This window comes from Natrix helvetica, assembly GCF_964273705.1.
Source record: "Natrix helvetica genome assembly, chromosome: 12".
NCBI lineage: Eukaryota > Metazoa > Chordata > Lepidosauria > Squamata > Natricidae > Natrix > Natrix helvetica.
The window spans coordinates 6030499-6039692 of NC_138556.1; the positions used below are offsets into that span (position 1 = coordinate 6030499).

Genomic DNA, 9194 nt, shown 5'->3' on the forward strand with positions numbered 1-9194 from the left:
AGCCTTCAGGGAAGCCTCCTGAAGGTCCCTGAAGCCTCCGGAGCACTCAAAACAACCCTCTGAGCAAACCGGAAGTCTGTTCCCAAACTTCCGGTTTACCAGTAGGGCCGGTTTTTTGTGCTCCAGAGGCTTCAGGGAAGGTCATGAAGCCTCCGGAGGGCCTCCAGGAGGGAGAGGCTCTTTTCACCCTCCCCAGGCTCCTATAAAGTGAAAAATGGCTTTAAAAAAGGGTGAACTTAGCTGGCTAGAGTGCGCATGCACGCTGGCTAGCTGACAGGGCAGCGCCTCAGTGCCCTGACAAATGGCGCTGCATGCCACCTGTGGCACACGTGCCATAGGTTCGCCATCCCGGCTGTAGACTGTAGACTTAGCACGTTATACGTTGCGTGTTAGACAAAAACCATGGAGTGAAAGTGATAGAAAGCAGATTTTGGATAAATATCAAAGAGCAATTTCCTAATGAGGTATATTCAAGAACTTTGCATCCTGAGAAGATGGGTTATCTAGAGGTATCTAAGACAGCTGTCCATGGGGAGTAAGCTCTAAAGTTTCCACATTAGCCTGAGAGTTTTAGAGGAGGAAATGTGAGACTGTCCTCCTAATTCTATGAATTTCTGTTTAGAGGTAAAGAAGTCTCAGAACAAAGCCTTGGGGGGGGAAATTAGTCTGTGACTCAAGATTGTTTCAGGTGCTGAAGAAAATTGCTAAATTGCAAAGAACGTATTCTATTATTATTATTATTATTATTATTATTATTATTATTATTATTATTATTATTATTATTGCATCAACAGAACTGTATCACAGCGGCCAGTTGTTTCGCCGGATTTGGCATTAATTACTAGTCGGGCCCCACCCAGGGGCCTAGGACGTCGTAACGTATTTTCGTAATATGTGTGCGGATCCAAGCAGTGCGGTCTTTTGCATTTGACTGATGGTGATTTTGTCAATTTTTAACTGTTTTAAATGTAATTCCAGTGCTTTTGGAATAGCACCCAGTGTGCCAATTACCACTGGAATTACCACTGCTGGTTTGTGCCATAATCATTGGATTTCGATTTTTAAGTCCTGGTATTTCTCGATTTTTTCATATTCCTTCTCGGCGACCCTGCTATCACCTGGTATTGCGATGTCTATGATTGTAACCTTATTTTTCTCAACCAGTGTGATGTCTGGTGTATTATGAGCCAGTATTTTATCCATTTGTATGCGAAAATCCCACAAGATCTTGACCATCTGACCCTCGACGACTTTTTCAGGCTTATGTTCCCACCAGTTTGTTGCTGTTTTAATATTATAATTTTTGCACAAATTCCAGTGGATCATTTGTGCCATTGAATTGTGCCGCATTTTATAGTCAGTCTGCGCGATTTTTTTACAGCAGCTGAGTATGTGGTCAACAGTTTCATCAACTTCTTTGCAGAGTCTGCATTTGGCATCATCAGAGGATTTTTCGATTTTGGCCTTAATGGCATTTGTGCGGATAGCTCGTTCTTGCGCAGCCAGGATTAGTGGGTGGGTGGATGGATAAGAGTCCCTTCGGGGAGAGGGGGCAGTCTAGAAATCAAATCAAATAAATAAATAAATAAGGGATAGTAGATAATAGACAAGAGAAAAGAGAAAAGAGATAAGATAGAAATAAAGTTAGAAATACTTAACCCTATACATGCAGATATACATTTCTACATATGTACACATGTACATCTACATGTATATAAATTTACATGAAGACAAAGAGACATAGATTGCCATTTAATTTTCTTGTTGCTCACACGGACTTTGTTAGGATTGGAGCAGGATATAAATATTGTTGAATGAATGGTTGAATGAATATTAGACTAAAGATGGTCGAAATCTTCATGAGATCCTTCCTAAACAGAATGAAAGGAATGTGAGTTTAAAGTGTGTTTTTGTGTGTGTGTGTGTGTGTGTGTGTGTGTGCGTGCGAGCGAGCGAGCGAGAGAGAGAGAGAGAGAGAGAGAGAGAGAGAGAGAGAGAGAGAGAGAGAGAGAGAGAGAGGGAGAGAGGGAGGGAGAGGGAGAAAGAACAAGTCAGAAAGTGCAATTGATAGTTTCATCCCTTCTGGTCGAATGGCTCAGAAACCACAACCAAAGATAAATGGGAGTCAGGTGAAGAGGAACAGGTTATATCTGATTCCCCGTCAGAGAAGACGTTCCTTTTCAGGTTTCTGCATATGGCACCAATACGGTTGGCAAACCAGAAGTTGGAGATGCTTCCTGTGCTGGGAGGGACTGACTGCCTGCATTTAAAAATTAGATGCTCAAGTTGTTGCAGCTGTCACTGAGATCAATTCCTACCAGCTTCTGCTAGTTCTCCAGCTTTTCTGAAAGACACAGCTATTTCTGGATTGCTTCAGGAGTCGCCAGATTAAATTACAACAACTGGGAATCTAAGAGTTCTGTGCAGGACCTTAGCTCTTCCTCGCACTGCACTCTTCTGGACTGTGAGATCTGATGTCACTTATGGGATCTGTTGGCACTCATCTCCCACCTTAGGAGTAACCATCCAGAGTGCTCCAGCACCACTGGGATCACTGGACTTTATTTCCCACATCCTTTCTAGTTCCTCCTTTAGGCCCTGGTACTTTCTCATATTCTGAGAGACGCAGTGGCTCAGTGGCTAAGACACTGAGCTTGTTGATCAGAATGTTCAGCAGTTCATCTGTTCAAATCCCTAGTGCTGCATAATGGAGAGAGCTCCCGTTACTTGTCCCAGCTTCTGCCAACCTAGCAGTTTGAAAGCATGTAAAAATGCAAGTAGAAAAATAGGAACCACCTTTGGTGGGAAGGTAACAGCGTTCCATGCGCCTTCGACATTTAGTCATACCGGCCACGTGACGACGGAGACATCTTCGGACAGCAATGGCTCTTCGGCTTTGAAACAGAGATGAGCACCGCCCCCTAGAGTCAGGAACGACTTGCATATACAGTATGTGCGAGAGGAACCTTTACCTTTACCTTACTTTCTCATATGCCTTTTTTCTGATGTTGCTATCTCTCTCTCTCTCTCTCTCTCTCTCTCTCTCTCTCTCTCTCTCTCTCTCTCTGTCTATCTACCTATCTATCTATCTATCTATCATCTATCTATCATCTCTCTCTCTCTCTATCATATCTCTCTCTCTCTCTCTATTGTATCTATCTATCTATCTATCTATCTATCTATCTATCTATATCGTATCTATCTATCTATCTATCTATCTATCTATCTATCTATCTATCTATCTATCTATCTATCTATCATATCTATCTAGCATCTATCTATCATCGTCTCTCTGTGTGTCTCTTTCTTTCTCTCTGTCTAAACTCTTATCTCTTTCTTTCTCTAATATATAAACAGTTATCTCTCTCTCTAATCTATAAATATCCATCCATCCATGGCCTTCTGACAAGCAAAATTAACGGGGAAGCCAGATTCACTTAACAACAGTGTCACTAACTTAACCGCTGCAGTGATTCACCTAACAACTTTAGCAAGAAAGGTCACAAAATCACTCACTTAACAAATGTCTCACTTAACAACAGAAATTTTGGGCTCAATTGTGGTCTACCTGTATGTTATTAGATTGAGTAAGCATTGGTCTAGAGAACCAATTAGAGGAATTTTTCCCCGACCATATTACTGACATTTGCAAAGGAATAATGAGAGAATTTAATTTTGTTCTGAGAGGTGGACTGTTCTCAGAGACAGGGGAAATTCAACAAGGCAATAAATAAATAAAAGCCAGTGTGAATCATGGTCACGAGTGGGTGGAGTTCCAAGGAACTTGAAGGCATTATAGCCTTTATCAACTTGATCTCCTTTAGATGGCCTCTATCTAGCTTTAAGAAGGATGCAGTAATGGGACTTAATCTACTTTTGATGGCTACATAATCAGAATTCTCCATCACGTATAATCCAGAATGGTTCCAAGTGAAAAGTTGCACACTCAATATATGAATACTTGTATGGGAACAGAAGCATCTGCAGGAAGGGTTTAGCACCATCAAACCTCACCACTGTCAAACCATTCACTAAGGCTGCATTACTATTAGTCTTCTCACCGTTCCTATCACCCATCTCCTCCCACTTATGACTGCAGGACTGTAACTTTGTGGCTTGTATCCTTACAATTTATATTGATATTGATTGTTTCCTGATTTCTTATTTGTACCCTATGACTATCCTTAAGTGTTGTACCTTATGATTCTTGGCGAATGTATTTTGTCTTTTATGTTACACTGAGAGCATCTGCACCGAAGACAAATTCCTTGTGTGTCCAATCGCACTTGGCCAATGAAGAATTCTATTCTATTCTATTCTATTCTATTCTATTCTATTCTATTCTATTCTATTCTTTTTTCCTTTCCTTTCCTTTCCTTTCCTTTCCTTTCCTTTCCTTTCCATTCCATTCCATTCCATTCTATTCCATTCTATTCTATATCCTCCCACTTATGACTGTAGGACTGTAACTTTGTCGCTTGTATCCTTACAATTTATATTGATATTATTTCCTGATTGCTTATTTGTACCCTATGACTATCCTTAAGTGTTGTACCTTTTGATTCTTGACAAATGTATCTTGTCTTGTCACTGAGAGCATCTGCACCAAAGACAAATCCCTTGTGTGTCCAGTCACACTTGGCCAATAAAAATTCTATTCTATTCTATTCTGTTCTGTTCTGTTCTGTTCTGTTCTATTCTCTTCTCTTCTATTCCATTCTATCCTATTCTATTCTAAAAATGGTCCCAACTGAAAAGTTACACACTAAATATGTGAATGCTTGTATGGGAACAGAAGCATCTCCAGGAAGGGTTCAGCACCATCAAACATTGAGTGTAATGTTGGAGGGGATGGGTTTTTGATTCCACCAGCTTCACCCACAATTTTAACATGGGTAAAATATCCCCATTCCCACCCCAGGAATGGACCTGCAAGGAACCATCAGCTTAGAACAATGACTTTAATCAGAATTTTTCTCAACTGGAGCACACTTCTAAGAATTCTCCAACCATTCTTAGAGGCACTCTCTAAAAATCCATCTATTAAGAAGTCTTGAAAGCTCCTTGCTTGCAAAGTAGACTTCTCAGACCCTCCTGTCCAAAGGGGATTGGGGAGCATCTCTAATTAATCAAACTAGGTCAATCAAGCTTTGACTCAGGCAGCAGTGGAATTCTTTAATAACCTCTTGTAATTTCCAAATGCTACTCTCCTGTCTTGAGCTAGGAATAAATACCTCCAACGTGTACAAGAGAGCAGATCCAGGGAGTATTTTGAGTAAGCAATCTTCATATGGCCCATATTTATGTCTTCCTGGAGGACATCTATAATTTTAGAGCTATTTTGTGACAAATCTAACTCCCTTTACTAATATCTCTCTCTCTCTCTCTCTCTCTCTCTCTCTCTCTCTCTCTCTCTCTCTCTCTCTCTCTCTCTCTCCTCTCCCTCCCTCCCTCCCTCTCTGTGTGTGTCTGTGTGTCTGTGTCTCTTTCCCTCTTTGAGTGTCTCTCTTTCTGTTTGTTTGTCTCTCTCTCCTTTCTGTCTGTCTGTCTGTCTGTCTGTCTGTCTCTGTCTTTCTGTCTCTCTGTGTGTGCCTGTCTCTCCCTCCCTCCATCTTTCCCTCTCTCTGTGTCTTCTCTCTCTCTGTCTCTCTCTGTCTCTGCCCCTCTCTCTCTCTGCCTCTCACACACACACTCACACAAACACACACACTTTCTCTCTCTCTCTCTCACACACACACACAATCTCTGCTCTGTTTGAAAGAACTTTTCACAAGAACCTGCCACGCTTAATCTAAGTCTTCATCCAGGCACTGCTTGGCACTGCGCATATATATATGCATATGGCTTGTCTGAATTAAACTTTATTACATAATAATAGATTTCTTCCTCTTCCTAGCGATACCAGGGACCGACAGAAGATATTCCAAAGGTGCTCTGCCACTCAGTTTGGAGACCCAACGGGATTCATCTCCACCTCACTGTCTCCCTGGCATCTATTCAGCCACCCAACCTAATCCTTGCCTTTAAGAAAAGAAAAGAAATGGAGAACAGCAATGCTACAGAGCACAATACCAGCCTACAGCTACGGTAAACACTGGATTGGATAATAGCATCCACAGCATTTTACCAAGTTTCTTCAGAAGGGGGGAGAAATAGCAGCACAGCTTTGCGCTGGAAGCTATATTTATTTTGGGTGATATGTGCCATGTTGCAATACCGATTTGCAAGAGTTTGCTTAGAACTATCATGCAGATCTATGATCCAGGGTTTAAATTTAAATTCTAGGTGTTTCTTTCCATCTTGTCATGTCAACAGGAAACTACCTTTCTTTCAAAAGCACCTGGTGTAAGTGTTTACTGTGGCTTGGGGAATATAGTTCTTCCTGCATCCTGCTTTTATTCCTCATAACAGGCAGAACTCACAGATGACTTAGAGCAGGGGTGTCCAAACTTCCAAGTTTGGACACCCCTGACTTAGAGGAAAGTGTTTCTCAACCTTGGCAACTTGAAGATGTCCGGACTTCAACTCCCAGAATTCCCCAGCCAACGAATGCTGGCTGGTGAATTCTGGGAGTTGAAGTCCGGACATCTTCAAGTTGCCAAGGTTGAGAAACACTGACTTAGAGGAAAGTGTTTGTTACCTTTTCCCACAAATTGAAAAATAACAAAGTTGGAAGGGACCTTGGAGGTCTTCTAGTCCAAACCCCTGCTCAAACAGGATAGTCTATACCATTCCAGACAAACCGTTGTCCAATCTCACCCTAAAAGCCTCCAGTGTTGGAGCGTTCACAACTTCTGGAGACCAAGTTGTTCCACTGATTAATGGTTCTAGCTGTCAGGAAATTTCTCCTTGGTTCTAGGTTGGCTTCTCTCCTTGGTTGGTTTCCACCTGTTGCTTCTTGTCTTGCTCTCAGATGCTTTGGAGAATAGGTTCACCCCCTCTTCTTAGAGCCAGCCCCCCCAAATATTGGAACACATGTCACCCTTAGTCCTTCTTTTCATTAAACTAGACAATTCCAGCAACTGTTATTTATATGTTTTGGCCTTGAGTCCCCTAATTCTCCTGGTTGCTCTTCTCTGCACTCTTTCTATAGGCTCAACATCTTTTTTAGATCATGGCGGCCAAAACTGGATGCAATATTCTGCTACTGGTAAAGTTGAAATAAAGTTGAAATGAAGGCATGGCTGTGTTCAGAAATTGATATTGGAGCATTGGAAAGATAAATATATGTACCTTTCACTCAGTGGGTTGATGATCTAATAGCACTTCCCATCCCATAAGTAGATTGTCCATATAGCAGATACAATAGATAAACATAATTGCTGGTTTTTCTTTGAAGACATTTCACTTCCTATCCAAGAAGCTTCTTCAGCTCCGACTGGATGGTCAGGAATGAAAGGATTTATACTACTTGCAGACAGCTGAACATGTAATGAATATAAATCTTTCCATTCTCCATCAACCAGTCAGAACTGAGGAAGCTTCTTGGATCAGAGGCAAAACATCTTCAAAGAAAAATTAGAAAGTCTAGTTGCCTCTTGAAAAAGCACCTTTGGGACAACTGTGACCTGGAAGACTGAGAACTCCATAGACATTACTTATTTCAGTGAAAAATAAGCATACAACTAACAATAACAATTATTCTAAAATATAAATTCAAAATATTGCTGGAATAAAATAAGGTAAAGATGAAATTATTCAGGTTAAATTACAGAGTACGGTTATTAAAATGCAAACCAATCCCATAAAATTGGAATTAAATTTTACAATGAACAATCTAAATGCTGTAAACTAAGAGAACCATAAAACTGTAACTAAGCAGTACTAGAATTTATAAAACACTGTATATAGGACTATGTGAGGCTATGTTAATTTATATTAATCCTAATACTTGCTGATGTTTTGCTAGGGTTTGTTGACATTAAGACCATTTTTGTCCCAGTCAATTATAACAAAGATATAGTAAACTAAACATAGAGGTGTATGTGTATATTTAAAAAAGAGAAAGGGGGATGGAGAAAGGATGGAGGAGAGGAAAAGTGGGGGGGGGGAGGAGGAGAAAATATATTGAGTTATGGAAACCAGATTATGGATAGAACTACGTAGCTTGTATATGAATAAAATAAGGTTCCTAGTTTATATATTCCCTTAGTTAATGAAACATAGCAGGAAAAGATTTATAATTTGTACTGTAGCTTAATAACTATATTCAAAGATGTATTCGCTAGTAAAATTAAACGAGGAATGAATAAAAGAAGTTCTCAATCCTGTATTGATGATGAATGTGTAAAAGCTAAGTAATTCCTAATTGAAGCTAGAATAGAATAACAGAGTTGGAAGGGACCTTGGAGATCTTCTAGCCCAACCCCTTTTTTAGGAAGGAAACCCTCCAACATTTCAGACAAACTGGTATCCAATCTCTTCCAGTGTTGGAGCATCCACAACTTCTGGAGGCAAGCTGTTCCACTGGTTAATTGTTCTAACTATCAATTCTTTAAATTATATAAGAGTAAAGGCTGTCCATAATTCCTGAAATCTCATAAAGAGGGGGGGGGGAGGAAATATAAGATTTAATGAAAAAAGAGGAAAAAAATAGATGCATAGAAAACTTTCTGGGAAAAATTGATTCAGGTTTCTGAGATTGGGGAAAGTCCATGTTTGGTATACAGGTAGTCCTCAACCTATGACCACAATTGAATCCAAAGTTTCTGTGGCTAAGGAAGACATTCTTTTAAGTGACTTCTGGCTCACTTTAGGACCTTTCTTGCCACTGTCATTAAGTGAATCACTATCATTGTTAATTTAGTAACATAGTTGTTAAATTCATCTGGCTTCCCCATTGTCTTTGCTTTTCAGAAGATCATCAAAGGTGGTCACATGACCCCAGGACATGGCGACCATCATATATGTTAATTGGCTGCCAAGTGGCCAAGGTTTGATCATAAGGCCATGGGAAAGCTGCAATGCTTGTAAGTGTGAAAAATGGTCATAAACAGGAGTGAAATGCTACCGGTTTGGACTGTTTCGCCCGAACCGGTAGTAAAAAATGCTACCAGTTGAGGTGAATCGGTATTTCCGACGATCAGCACGATTTATATTAGCTAGAGAGTAGGATTTCCTGCTTTCTAGCTAATTTAAATCATGTAGCACAGCCCCTTCTCCCCCCCCCCCGTTCTACTTCCCTTTCAGGAGCA

General features: G+C 40.5%; 1 long non-coding RNA gene across 1 annotated transcript; it reads left to right on the forward strand.

Annotated features, from left to right (window-relative positions):
* The first annotated feature begins 6064 nt into the window (after positions 1-6064).
* LOC309398075 lies at positions 6065-8926 on the forward strand. Its single transcript, XR_014176343.1, has 3 exons — positions 6065-6087; positions 7094-7150; positions 8857-8926. It is a non-coding gene; the product is annotated as an uncharacterized lncRNA (long non-coding RNA).
* The last annotated feature ends 268 nt before the right edge of the window (positions 8927-9194 follow it).